This window comes from Rattus norvegicus, chromosome 4, assembly GCF_036323735.1.
Source record: "Rattus norvegicus strain BN/NHsdMcwi chromosome 4, GRCr8, whole genome shotgun sequence".
Classification (NCBI taxonomy): domain Eukaryota; kingdom Metazoa; phylum Chordata; class Mammalia; order Rodentia; family Muridae; genus Rattus; species Rattus norvegicus.
Genome location: NC_086022.1, coordinates 166,027,661 through 166,043,365, shown reverse-complemented (window position 1 = coordinate 166,043,365; position 15,705 = coordinate 166,027,661).

The following is a 15,705-nucleotide window of genomic DNA, read 5'->3' as shown; positions in this document are numbered from 1 at the left end:
TTCTATCTATCTAGCAATCATTTATCTATCTATATCTATTTTGGTAAACATTTAGAGCTATGATATTTTTCCAATGTTAAATGAAGATTTGTTTCATAAGGAGCGTATATCACATTACCCCTCATTTTCACCAATATTTCATGATATCAATGCTTTGATTGAATTGACAAGTTATTATTTCTCTGAAATATAATGATACCAACCAAATTTCCATGAACTTATAGGTCACTCAAGTAGGTGGTTTCCTTTCTCAAATGTCTGTACATATTAGCTCATTTACTATTAGAGTTTTCTGTCTTCAAAGTGTAAGAAAATATACATATAAACATACATACATACATACATCATATACATACATACATACACACAGAGGGACACACTCAAATAATTTGGATTGAAAACCACTGAGCATATGCCAGAACAAGTTCCTGATGTCTCATTCAGCATTTTCTAGAATATATTACTTAATAACAAATAATTTAACATTCCGCTGAACATTGACTTAGCAGTTTTTTGTGCCTTTAACATGTCTTCGAGTACATTCAACTGCAGAGGTTTCATCTGTTAATTCTTCCAGAAATTATGTAGTTTTAACATACACCTTTAGATTAGATAATATTTTATTGTAATTTTTTATTTATAAATTTGGTGATGTTTTTTGGTCCTATGCATTGTGTGTATGAGTACCAGCAGAAGCCAGAATAGGGCACTGCATCACCTGAAATTGTAGTTTTATGAGGTTGTGAACACACTGAGTGCTGGGAAATAAACTCATTTCTTCTGTAAAAGCAGCATATGTCTTCTTCTCTTTTAAATATCATAGCAGAAATTTATTGAATAGATTCTGTGTGTTTCTCAATGTGCAGGGCACTTAAAATTGACTTTACTTTTTTTTTTTTTGGTTCTTTTTTTTGGAGCTGGGTACCGAACCCAGGGCCTTGCACTTCCTAGGTAAGCGCTCTACCACTGAGCTAAATCCCCAGCCCAAAATTGACTTTACTTTTCAAAGAAATTTTATTTTATTTTATATATATTTGTATTGAAATCAAATTTTGTAATAGTGTACATTCATATTATGTTTTTCCATCCACACTTCTGTTCCTTTCCACTTTTCTCTCTCTCTCAAAGTAAAATCTTTCCTTTCTTTCTCTTTTGGACACAAATTCTTATACCCAATTATAACAATCATATAAAATTACATAACATAAAAAATTCAATTTGGACAAAGCAAAGAAACAGAAGAATAAACAAAACATAGAAAAAGCTTAAGAAACACAAATAGACACAGAGATATACACATTTGTACACACAGAAACCCTGTATCCACAAAATTGGAAACCTTAACACATAACCAAAGGGCCAATAAGGAAGAAAGAGAAAAAGATTAATGCAGGACATTTAAGACATTGTGAGACAAAGATCTTCTAAAAGTGCCAATGAATTCATTTTGTGTTGGTGTTTTACTGTAGGGCATGGGATCTGTCCTAAATGTGGTTTGCATACACAGTGAGACTCTATAGGAAAACACTAATTAATCCTTTACATACAGTTCTTGATGAGCTTTGTGTAAGGTGACATGTATGAATCAATTTTCATTTTTCTACATACAAGCTGCCAATTTCACCAGCACCATTTACTGAAGATGCTTTCCTTTTTCCATCGTTTGTTTGTGGCTTCCTGATCAAAGATGAAGTGTCCCTAGTTTGTGGTTTTATTTCTGGGTCTTCGATTATATTCTATTGACCAACTTGTTCATCTCTATATCATTATCATGCAGTTCTATCACACTTTCTGCACTGTAGTATAGTTTGAGGTCAGGGATGGTGATTCCCCTAAAATTTCTTTTATGGTTAAGAATTGTTTTCTTGGAGTATGGGGAGGGGAACACCCATATAGATGGAGAAGGGGAGGGGTTACTGGAAGTTGGCCTGGAAACCAGGAAAGGGAATAACAATCGAAATGTAAATAAGAAATACTCAAGTTAATAAAGATAAAAAAAAAGAACAAAAGAAAAAAAAAGGATGGTTTTCCTATTCTTTCTCATTTTATTTGTTTTTCAAGATGAATCTGTGAATTGCTTTTCTTTGTTAGAATTAGGTGGGAATTGAGTTGAACCTGAAGGTTGCTTTTTATAGGATAGATACTTTATTCCATTAATTATACCAATCTTTTATAGCTCACTTTTTTCTCTTTGTTCAATATCTGCCATGAGGTCGACTATTTCCTGCAGTCTACTCTACAAGTGGATCAAGAACCTCAACATAATGCAATATTCACTGAATATAGGATAAGAGACAGTGGAAAAGAGTCTCAAACTCAGTGGCATGCATGTGTGTGAGTGTGTGTGTGTGTGTGTGTGTGTGTGTGTGTTTGTGTGTGTGTGTGTGTGTCTGGAAATGTGTGTGTGTGTTCATAAACAAATATTCAGTAGCTAAAGCTGTAAGATCAAGAATTATTAATAAATGCAACCTCATGGACCTAGCAAGATTCTTTAAGGCAAAGGATGTAGTCACTAGAACAAAACAGCCACCTCCAGATTGGTAATCTAACACCACATCAGATAGAGGGCTAATATTCAAAATATGTGAATAACTTCAGAAGCTAACCAGAAAAAAGAAGAACAAACCCAATCAAAATTAGGATAAACACCTAAAGAGAGAATTCCTAACGGAGTTATCCATAATGACAGAAAAATACTTTTAGAAATGTTCAAAGTTCTTAGTGATCAGGAAAATGAAAATCAAAGCAACCCTGAAAATCCAACTAACTCCAATCAGAATGACAAAGATCAAAAACTCAAGTGATAGCACATGTCAATATGAGGATCAGGAGAGAGAGGAACACTTCTCCATGGCTGGTGGGATTGCAAACTGGTACAATCATTCTGGATATCAATCTGGAAGTTCCTCAGAAAATTGGAAATCGATCTACCTGAAGATACAGCTATACCACTCTTGGGCTTATACACAAAAGATGTTCTACCACACCACAAGGCACGTGATCCACTATGTTCATAGAAGCTTTATTTGTGATAGCCTGAAGCTGGAAACAACCCATATGCTCCACAACAGAGGAAAAGTTTCAAAAATTGTGGTTCATTTACAAAATAAAATATTACTCAAGTATTCAGCAGAAATTTTGCAGTCAAATATTTGTAACTAGAAAATGTCATTCTGAATAAGGTAACTCCGACTCAAAAGGACATGCGTGGCACATACTCACTAATAGGGGATGTCATCAAAAAAGTACAAAATACCTAGGATACAATCCACAGAACTGAAGAAGCTTAAGAAACTGAAGGTCTCAAACGAGGATGACTCTATCCCACTTGGGAGGGTGAAGAAAACAATCATGGGAATGTGGGGGGGGGAGGAGGGCAGGACCTGGGTGGGAGACAGGAAAGAGGGGAAATGGAAATATGATCATATGATCATGTATTGGGAGAACAGGACTGAAGCCCAAAGGGCCAGCAGGAAGAATGGAAATGGGAGTGTGTGTGCAGGGGGGTGAGGTTGCCATCCAACAGCAAATAACACTCACCCAGAATTCTCTTTTCTAAAAGAACTGCAGGAACAAAAATGGAAAAGAGTACAAGGGAAAGGATATCCAGAGACAGTCCCAAATTGAGATCGATCTCAAGTGGAACATCCAAGACATGACACTATTACTGATGCTATTGTAATATTACAAACAGGAGCTCAGCCATGTCTGCCCTCTGATAGGCTCAACAAGTAGCTGAAAGAATCAGATGCAGATACCAATGGAAAGCAGTCAGGGACTACTTTGGCTGAATTAGGGAAAAGCTGGAAGCAGCTGAGAAGTGCTTGCCCATAGGAAGACCCAGCAGTCTGAAATATATTGAACTCAAAAGAACTCTCAGACAATGTGCCACCAACCAGGCATGATACAAGAGCTGATATGAGGTCCCTGACACAGATACAGCATAAGACTGCCTGGACTTACCTCAATGAGAGAAGATGCACCTATTGCTCAAGAGAATTGAGGCTACAGGGAGTGGGAAGGCCTAGTGGTGTGGAGGAGGCTAGGTTGGTACATCTGCTTGGAGACCAGGAATGGGGGAGGTATGGGATTAGGAACATCAAGAGGGCCAAAAAGAGGATAAAGACTGAAGAAAAAAGATTATATAATAATAATAATAATAATAATAATAATAATAATAATAATAATAATAATAATCCCAAATTCTTCCTGTTTCAGAGACACCAGACCATCTGATTGCACTAGCTTTTATGTACCTATCCATGTGTCTCTTTTCATTTGCTCACTGCTCCAGTTAGGTTAACCGTGCATCCATGCAGATCATAGGTAGAGAATTATTATCAATTGAGTATGCAGTGGTTACTGGTAGGGACACAAATGAAAACAATCATGAGCTGCATTTTTCAATGCCAATAGTTTCTAAGCATGTGCTAATGACCCATGTAACTTTTCCCTGTAGAATACTAAGTGTTGACAGTGTGAAACTTGTTCAGTTTAAGTACTGACAATTATAGGTGAATAGTGGAACTTTTTGATGGTTGATAATGACTGTCCAAGAAGCAAAAAGCCATAATAAAAAGTGCCAGAGCCAGATGTTGGTCATAAAGATCCCAGAAGTAACCAAAGCCACATGGGATATTGTTTTGGTTTTAGTTTCTCACCAGATATATTGCTTTTGCTTTTAGTTTCTCACCAGATCTATATTATAAGACTGTATTGCTGAACACTTGGTTACTACATATATAGAAATAAATTTGGTCAATTTGGAACACACCCAGAAGCTTTCTTGTTGATTGTTTTTACAGAGGGAATGAAAGTGACCCATATGATAAGAAGGAAAAAAATCTACCAACATTCTTATGGAGCTATGAGCCAAGATAGTCACCAGCCTCCCAGCCAAGATTTATTTTGGGAAAATATAAATATTTCTATCTCTTAATTTGGCTAAATTTGCCCTTTAATGTTGGGAGCGATTCCCTTGAAACCCTCCATTATTGATGTTATTATTATGTTTAGCATTAAGTATGACTGCATTCATGGAACATCCCCAGCCAGATGCAGTGGAGTAATACAAATCTGATGGTCAGGATGAATAATGATATGATAAAACTCTGACCTTGCTGAAAAATACATTTGACACAACGTGATGACCTGTAAAATTTCTGAAAAGCCAACATCCTGCTGATAATAGATATGACAAACTGTGACCTTTCTAACATCCTGTCAACATCAGCCAATTCCCTGACCACATGAATACTTTGTCCTTGGCCCATATAAATGTTTCATACTTCCCCCCTCCCTCTGTTACCCATGCTATGGTATAAATTCAGCCTTGGGAAAAAATAAAATTGATGCCATCATCAGACTCTTGTCTTGGCTTCCTTCTTCATATCTCTTGTGCCCCATTCTCTTCCAGGTACCCTCAGGACCCTCATTGACACTTTAGTATATTGTGCCTTTTCTTACATTGTTAGACTTCTGCTATTTTTTAAACATGTATCAGTTTCTTATGGTTATTCTAATGAAGAGCATGTACTTTTTCTATGAAAGAAAAACAGTCCTTATTTGCTTATTATATGGGGTTTACATTTGCTTCGTTTGTTTGCTTTTTTCTTTTGTGAGATCTTGATTCCTTAGGCCAAATCAGTTTCAAACTTACTCTATAGAAGGAGATGAATTTGACTTGCTAATACCTCTTCAATGATTTTCTGAGCGCCAAGATTGCAAATGTGCATCCATAGTCCACCTGGAAATCAGATGTGTACCTGTCAGTTATGATTTCATTTGATCATTGCCATTACTTGAAACAGTGAAACTGCTCACCCACAGAAGATTCTTATGACATGTTTCTCACTTACTTTCTTTGAGGAAAGAGAGAAGGAATGGTCCAGAACACTCATAATGAATAATGGGCCTTGAAGAAACCTATTGTAGACTACAATCCAATAATAAGAAACATCAGGGTTTAAGGAAAAAAAATTGCACCATATTTATATATACCTTGCCAGTGGCTCATCATTTTCTGGACTGGACTGGAAATAATTTTTCTAGGTCATGCATTTTCCTTCATCAATTAAGAAGATGTGTAATATACCTTTAATCAAATGGCAGCCACAAATGAGAATTTTGAATTTCTAAAGTCTAAAGAGTAATTCCCAACTTCATATGAACAAAAAAATCCATAAAGTACAGGACACCTAAAATTATTCTGTATAATAAAATAATATCTGAAGATGTCACCTACGAGAATTCAACCTTCAATATATGGCAATAGAAATAAAAATTGCATAGTATTGATATAGAAACACATAGGCTGATCAATGGAATCGTATCAAAGACACAAAAGTAAACCCATAAATTTACACACCCTTGATTTTTTCAAAAATTTTTGCTAAATAATACAAGGAAAATTGTAGAGCATTTTGAACAAATTTTGCTGATTTAGGTGGACATCTGCATATAGAAGAGAGCTAATAGAACCAGCTTTAATATCCTGCACAAACTCACATCTTAGTGGATCATATTAAAACCAGACACACAAATTATAAAAGAAAGGAAGTTGGAAATAGCCTTAAGTTAATTACTGTAATAGACAATATGATGAAGAGAACACCCATAGCTGAGGCACTCAGATCAACAATTAATAAGAAGGACCTAATGAAACTATATTCTCTTGAAGGAAAACATAGGCCAAAACATACATTACCAACTTGACAGCTCACCCAAAAGCACTATAAGAAAAAGAAGCAAACACAAAAAAGAGGAGTAGACTTTAGGAAATAATCAAACTCATGCCTGAAATCAAGCAAGTAGAAACAAAAAGAACTATACAAAGGAGCAACGAAACCAGGAGCAAATTCTTTGAGAAAATCAGCAAGATAGGTAGACCTTAGCCAGACTAACCAGAGGGCACAGAGAGTATATTCAAATGAACAACATCAGAAAGGAAAAGGGAGAGATAAAAACAGAATCTGAGGAAATTCAAAGATCATCAGATCCCACCACAAAAGTCTATATTCAACAAAAGTAGAAAATCTGGAGGATATGGAAAAATTTCAAGACAGACACCAGGTACTAAAGTTAAAAAAATCAGATAAACCATCTAATCAGTCCCATACCTCCTAAAGAAATATGTGCAATTATTAAGAATATCCAAGCATAAAAAAGCACAGGACAAGATGACATTAGTGAAGAATTCTATCAGAACTTCATAGAAGACCACATACCATCACTGTCCAAACTATTCCATGGGATAGAAACAGAAGGAGTGCTACCTAATTCCTTCAATAAAGCCACAATTATGCTCATACCTTAACCACACAAAGACCCCACAGAAAAGACAACATCAGGACAATTTCCTTATGAATATCAACACAAAATTACTCAATAAAATTCTTGCAAACAGGATCCAACAACTCATCAAAACAATCATACAATATGATCAAGGAGGATCATTCCAGGGATGCAGGCATCGATCAATATATGGAAATCCATCAACATAATCCACTATGTAAACAAATTCAAAGGAAAAAACACACATGATCATCTCATTAGATGCTGAGAAAATATTTGGCAAAATCCAACACCCCTTCATGTGCAAAATCTTGGAAACATCAGGAATTCAAGGCCCATATCTGAACATAATAAAAGCAATATATAGCAAATGGTAGGGAGCATTAAAATAAATGAAGAGAAATTTGAAGCAAACCCACTAAAATCAGGGACTAGACAAGGCTGCCCACTCTCTCCCTACTTATTCAATGCAGTACTTGAGGTCCTAGGCAGAGCAATCAGATATCAAAAGGAGGCCAAAGTGATAAAAATTGGACAGGAAGAAATCAAAATATCACTATTTGCAGATAATATCATAGTATACTTATGTGACCCCTAATATCCACCAGAAAATTACTATGCTTGACAAACAACTTCAGTGAAGTAGCTGGGTATCAAATAAACTCAAATGCATCAGTAGCCTTCCTCTACTTAAGGACAAACAGGCTGAGAAAAAATTAGGGAAATGAAACCCTTCATAATAGCAACAAATAACAGAAAACACTTTGTTCTGACTCTAACCAAGCAAGTGAAATATCTGTATGAATCTAATTTAAAGTTCCTGATGAAAAGTCTCCAATGTTCCTGGATTGGCTGGATTAATATTATAAAAATGTCCATTTGGCCAAAAAACAATCTACATATTCAATGTGATCCCCGTCAAAATTCCAACTCGTTTCTTCGTATAATTAGAAAGAGCAATTTGCAATATGATTTGGAATAACATAAAATCCAGGATTGCAAAATCTGTATTCAAGAATAAAAGAACATCTGTGTAATAGTGATAAAAACTGTATTATATTGGTACAGAGAGTGGCAAGTATATCAATAGAATAGAAAAAAAGACCCAGAAATGAACCCACACACCCTTGGTCACTTGATCTTTGACAGATGTGCTAAAACCGTACAATGGTAAAAAGATATCATTTTCAACAAGTGGTGCTGGTTCAACTGGAGGTCAGATGGTAGAATAATGCAAATATACCCATTTTTATTGCTCTATCAAAAGCTTAAGTCCAAGTGGATCAAGGATCTCCTCGCAAACCAGATACATTCAACGTAATAGGAGAAAAAGTGGGGAAGACCCTCAAACACATGGTCATTGAGGAAAATTTTCTGAACAAAACATCAATGTGTTATGCTCAAAATCAAGAATCAACAATTGGTACCTCAGAAAACTACAGGCTTCTGTAAATCAAACGAAACTGTCATTAGGACAAAATGGCAACCAACAAATTGGAAAACATTTCACCAATTCTACATCTGATAGAGGGTTAGTATCCAAAATATACAAAGAAATCAAGAAGTAAGTCTCCAGAGAGCCAAACAATCCAATTAAAAAGTGGGGTACAGAGCTAAACCAAGAATGTTCAGCTGAGAAATATCAAATAGCACAGAAGTTCCTAAAGAAATATTCTTCATCCTTAGTAAATCAGGGAAAGGCAAATCAAAACAAACTTGAGATTCCACCTGACAGCAGTCACAATGACTAAGATCAAAACTCAGGTGACAACTGATGCTGGCAAGGCTGTGGAAAAAAGGAACTGTCCTCCATTGTTTGGGAGGTTGCACGATGTTATACACACTTTGGAAATCAGTCTGGAAGTTCCCTAGAGAATTCAACACCTGAGGACCAAGCTACACAATTTCTGGGCATATACCCAAATGATGCTCCAACACAAAACAAAGACACATGTCCCACTATGTTTATAACAGCCATATTTATAATAGTCAGAAGCAGGAAAGAACCTAGTTACCCTTCAACAGAGGAGTGGATACATAGTTACCCTTCAACAGAGGAGTGGATACAGAAACTGTGGTACATCTACACATTGTATTACTACTCAGCTATCAAAAACAATATCTTCATGAAATTCATAGGCAAAAGTATGGAATTAAAAAATATCAACCTGAGTTAGGTAACCAAACTACAAAAAGAAAACCGCACATTGTATGCACTCACTGATAAGTGGATATTAGCCCAAAAGCCCAAAAGCTTGAATTACCCAAGATTCAATTCACAGACCACATGAAACTCAGGAAGATGGATGACCAAAGCCAGGATGTTTCAGGTCTTCTTAAAAAGGGGAACAAAAGGGTTGGGGATTTAGCTCAGTGGTAGAGTGCTTGCCTAGCGAGCGCAAGGCCCTGGGTTCGGTCCCCAGCTCCGAAAAAAAGAAAGAAAGAAAAAAAAGGGGAACAAAAATATTCATGGGGGGCATATGGAGACAAAGTATTGGATAGAAAGAGAAGGAATGGTAATTCAGGGCCTCTCCCACGTTCTGGGATCCAGTATATATATATATATATATATATATATATATATATATATATATATATATATATGGATAGATAGATAGATAGATAGATAGATATAGATATAGATAGATAGATAGATATAGATATAGATAGATAGATAGTTATATAGGGATATGGATATGGATATAGATATAGATATAAATATAGATACAGAGAGAGCAAATTAAACTAGACAATATTTATTAAGCCAAAATATATGCTGACAAGATCCTGATTATATGTCACCTGAGAGGTTCAGCCAGAATTTGAAAAAGGAAGAGACAAATGCTAGCAACAAACCACTGATTTGAGAATGGGGTCCCCATTGGAGGAATGAGAGAAAGTATTAAAGGAGCTGAAGGGGCTTGCAGCACCATAAGAACAACAGTACCCACCAACCAGACCTCTCAGGGACTAAACCACTACTGAAAGAGTACACATGGACAAACTCAAGACTCTAGATGCATATGTAGCCTAGGATGACCTTGTAGGGCACAACTGAGAGTCATATCCCTTAGTCCTTCCAAAACTCGAACTTCCAATGGAGTAGAATATCAGGGAGGGGAGGTAGGGAGGGGTGTGTTTTGGGAGGGTGAACAACAATTCAGAAGAAGGGGTGGGGGATAGGATAGGGGGTTTATGGACTGGAAACCAGGAAAGTGAATAATATATGTAATGTAAATAAAAATACCTAGTAAAAAGGCAAATCTTCAATATTTAGAATAAAACAGTAATAACATGAAGAAAAAAACATTAAAAACCACAGACATTATGAAATTTGAACTAGAAATTATCATCCCAAGTGAGGAAACTTAGATCTAGAAAGACACACATGCTATGTACTTAGTTATAACTGGACATTATCCGTAAAGTACAGGAGATACATTCTACAATCCACAGACTTAAAGGAACTGAGTTACAATGAGGACTCAAGTGAAGATGCCTGTATTTCACTCAGAAGGGAAAATAAAATATATATCAGAGGTGGATGAATGGAGGATACTTGATGGGAGAGTGGTTAAGGAGGCTAATGGGGATAAGATTTAGTGTGGAGTGGAAAAGTAGAAAAGGATTGTGAAAGAAAAGAGAACTCAGTTAGTAGGCATTTCTCGGAATCCTCTGAGACTTGGGTTAAGGGAAGCACCGGAATCCTTATGGAGATGACACTAGTTGAGACAACTACTAGCTGGGGATATGGAAACTAAGTGGCAACATCTAGCACAAAGAAGGGACGTCCAGTGGAAGGAAATGGACACCAACATACCCCCAAATGCTTTGACTGAACATTTGTCCAGTCTATGAAAACACTTGAATAAAGATGGAGCAGACACTGTGGGAATGGCCAACCAATGACTGCACCAACTTAGGATCCATTTCTTAGGAAAAGACCCAAACCCTGACATGATTTTGATATTTTCCAATGCATGAGATTGGTGCCTAGCATAACTGTCTCCTGAGAGTCTTCATCCATCAGTGGGTGGAAAGAGGTGTAGTGTCTCCACAGTCAAATATTAGGTAAAGCTCAGGAAGTATTGTGAAAGAGTGAGGGATAAGATAGGATAGAGGGAGTCTGAAGGTCAATGATATCACAAGAAAATGTACATAGTCAATTAACCTGGACCGATGTGGCCTCACAGAGAATGAAAAACCAACCAAAAACCAGCTTCAGCTGGAACTAGGACCCCTATATATTTTTATCCTATGTGTGACTTAGTTTTCATATGGTTCTCCTAAACATTGGTGTGGAGGCTGCTGCAATTCTGATGCTTAACTTTGGATCGAATTCCACAATAGGGACTGTCTTTTCTAGCCTTAAAGGCAGAGGATATGACTGCTGTAATTGGAGGTAAGAGGATAGGTTTTTAGCCATGGAGTGTTTCATTTTCTTTGAGGAAGTGTGGAAGTGATAATGGGGTAGGGGCATGTGAGTGTGTGTACATGAGTAGTGGAGGGAGTGGTGAGTAAGTGTACCATTGTATAAAAGAGAGGAATCAGAGCAGGAAAGGATAGGCCTGGGAAAAAAGTGGAATTGGGGGATTGAGAGGAGAGGGGACCATGATATGGCATTTGGTGGGGGAAAGAAGTGAAGCCCTGAGTGGCAGCAGAAAGAATGGAAACAGGCAAACTCGGGAGTTAGAAGTTTTGGAGGATCTTCCATAATTTATCAGCGACCTGGGAAGCAAGAGAGTCTAAAGACTCAAAGGAAGAGACTTTAGATAAAATGCCGTACAATTGGGAAAGGGAACTATGAGAACTCACCTCCAGCAGGAAGACAGGTCATCAAGTGAAGGATGAGGTTTCCATCCCACATTCAAAACTCTGACCTATAAATGTTCTTGTCTGAAAGATATGTTGTAATGGAAATGGAGAAGAGACTGAGGCAAAGGATATCCAGTGACAGGACAAAACGGGATGCAGCTCAAGAGGAGGCCCCAAGGCCTGACAGTATTACTGAATCTATGGAGCACTCACAAAACGGACCTGTCATGACTGTCCTCCGAAAGATCCCATCAAAGACCTGAAAAAGCAGATGCAGATATTTGCACCCACAAACTGACAGAAGCTGCTAACCCCTGTAATTGAAATAAGGGAAAGCTGGGAGAAGCTGAAGAAGAATGTGACTCTGTAGGACGACCAACACTCTAAATTAATCTGGACCCTGAAGAAGTCTCAGACATTGGACCACCAACAAGGCAGCATACACCAGCTCATATGAGACTGCCAACCCAACACATATACAGCAGAGAAATGCTGGGTCTGTTTTCAGACACTGAAGATGCACCTCACCTTTAATAGATTGGAAGCACCAGGGAGTTTCATGTTGTGCTGAGGTAGAGGGTTGTGGGGTAGGATAATCATCTTGGAGAAAGGAGGGTCAGGAGGAGGCATGGGATGGGAGCATTCAGAGGGTCGAATCGGGGAGCAATAAAATCTGGGATGTAAAAAAATAATTAAATAAAAATTTAACATTCAAAAATAAAAAAAAAGTGGAGAAAAGAAAAAAAAAAGAATGAAAAAAGCCAAAGTTGAGCCACGCAGCAAGTCTGAAAGAATGTAATTTCTGCTCTGAAAATTCAAGTATATGCTTTTTCCATGTTCCTTTAACATCTACCAGTAACATGTGCAATGAATTAAACCATTCCCTTCAATGTTTGTTTGTTTCAATGTCCAGGATGAGACAGAGACTGGGGATAAGAGAGAGGCACCCAAGAATCAATGGGTGTGAGTGTAGGCATACCTAAATAAGTCTATGAGTGCCGTTTTTATTCAAAATAGTGTATTTGCTGTTTGTACGTGTCATCTTGACAAAAGCTGGAGTTATCACAGAGAAGGAGCCTCAGTTGAGGAAATGCCTCCCTGAGATCCAGCGCTAAGGCATTGTCTCAGGTAATGAACAAGGGGGGAAGGCCCAGCCCATTGTGGGTGGTGCCATCCCTTTGCTGGTGGTGTTGGGTACTGTTAGAAAGCAAGCCTAGGGGTTGGGGATTTAGCTCAGTGGTAGAGCGCTTGCCTAGGAAGCGCAAGGCCCTGGGTTCGGTCCCCAGCTCCGAAAAATAGAACAACAAAAAAAAAAAAAAAAACAAACAAAAAAAAACAAAAAAAAAAAAAAAAAAGAAAGCAAGCCTAGCAAGCCAGGGGAAGCCAGCAAGTAAGTAACATCCCTGAATGTCCTCTGCATCAGCTCCTCCTTCCTGACCTGTTTGACTTCCAGCCCTGACATCCTTTGGTGATGAATAGCAACGTGGAATAAACCAAAAAAGTCTAATAAACTCTTTACTCCCCAACTTGACCTTTTTCATGATATCTGTGCAGGAATAGAAAGCATGAGTAAGAAACATTGTAATCCTAAGCTAACATGTGTAATGAATTATTAGTTCTGCACTTGCTATAAAATTAACAACATCTGTATCACAATGGAGAATGGTTATTGCACTTAATAGGTTGATCCTCCTGGTAGTTATTTTGACACTTGTAGCAGTTACACAATGTTTGCCTCTAAGTTGGGGAGCTGACAACCCAGTGGTTGTTTAGTACACAAAGCTTGGTTGCTTAGTCCCTATCTGGGCCCCTTTTTTCATTAGTACATTCCCGAATCATCTTCTTCATTTCCTCTCATTGCTTCAAACTATCTAGTACTATGTGGGTAGGCAGGGAAGGCAGAGTGTTAAAATAACTGTCATTATAAATGCATAGGGTGGGCACAAGCACAGGAAATCTCAAAATAAAGTTGTTTGTGGTTTCCTTAAAATCTGTGAATTATACCATATTTCATGGTAGTAAAGGTTCCACCTTGAGAGACAGCACCATGTGGGGAGACACTAACCAGGATAAGCCAGTTCTTCCAGTGAAGCAAGTGATCAAACCATCATTTCCTGTGTACTGTTGGCTACTTCAGGTGTCCAACACCACAGCCAGGGACAGGAAGAACAGCCCACAGCTGTGTAATGATGGCACTGTGGTCTGAGGTTCTGACTGGAACATTTGAATGTAGGATTCTGATTGTTTCAGTCTCAACATAAAGGAGTTGGCAGTTGTGGTTTAACGAATAAAGGTTTTTGAAGAAAAAACAGCCATGAATATGAATATGTGTGTGTTGTGTATTGTGTGTGTGTGTCTGTGCATGTGTGTGCGTGTACGTGTGATTTGTATGTATGTATATTGTTATTCTTTTTCACAATAAAATTTACAATACAAAACTAAAGAAAACAATAATTTCTTTATGGTTTTCATTTCTCTGTTTTATAACTTGGTCATGTGAAGTTCAGTACTTGCTGTTTTATGATGAACCTTGGTCAAAGAAACAAAATGGGAGTGTCAGTCAGTTCCATTCCTTTCGCAGTAAGTCTATCTTCAAAGCTAATTATGCTCCTATACAGTTTACCATCTTCTATAAATTCAGAGCTTAACTCTACAGAGCTTAGAAGAAACTGCTGCTCCTTGGCTGTACAGTTATGGACATCCACTTGTCTCTGACATACAAGCAAACAGAGAAAAACCAAAATCTATGCACTGTAAATTTTCTATTAACTACCTTCCTCCCTCATTAAGTGCACTTGAAGGTACTTTATGTCCTGTCCATACTGTGGTCATAGTAATGACCAAACATCTCTTGCATTTTTCCCCACACTTGTTGCATGATGTTAGAGGAGCCTCCATGGTAAGGATGAAAACCTCTCAGCAGAGATAATAATGCAGTAAAATCTCAACACAGTTACTGTTTCTGTGGATAGTAAGATGTTAACCTCCCAGATTTGAGAACAGAAATGGTTCAGCGCTGTTGATTGAAACACTCTCACTTTTGCTCATATACCCTCCTTTTCTTGACCTTCTAAACACATGCACTCTTGGAAATGATCAGGTAGAGAATCTAGAATTTTTTGTGACAAAGACTTGACACACACCATTTCACAGTTCTCTCTTCCCTGTAGTTTAAATCAGTCTTTACTAAAGGAGCTTCTTCCCAGGACTTGTCAACACAAAAACATGACCAAATCTCATAGAATAATAATTCACCTTATCTTTAAAAAATCAATTGTGAATTTGTTCATGGCAGTTGATAGAATGTAAATTAACTAGATGTCATATGATGACAGATATTAGAGTTTCTCATATGCTATCTGCTATAATTCCATGACTATATGCATAAAATGACTTTTTTCAGTATGTTCTAAAGTATATCCTATGTAGTTCTTCAATAAACAATAAGAAAATTCTATCAAACATCTAAGATATTCAGCATTAGAGGATTATTTATTTAATTTATGCAACATATAATTGATTAATAATTACATACGGCTTTAAAAATCTTGAGATCGATATTTATAAAATGCAGGCCTTTTTATTTATTAGAAAATA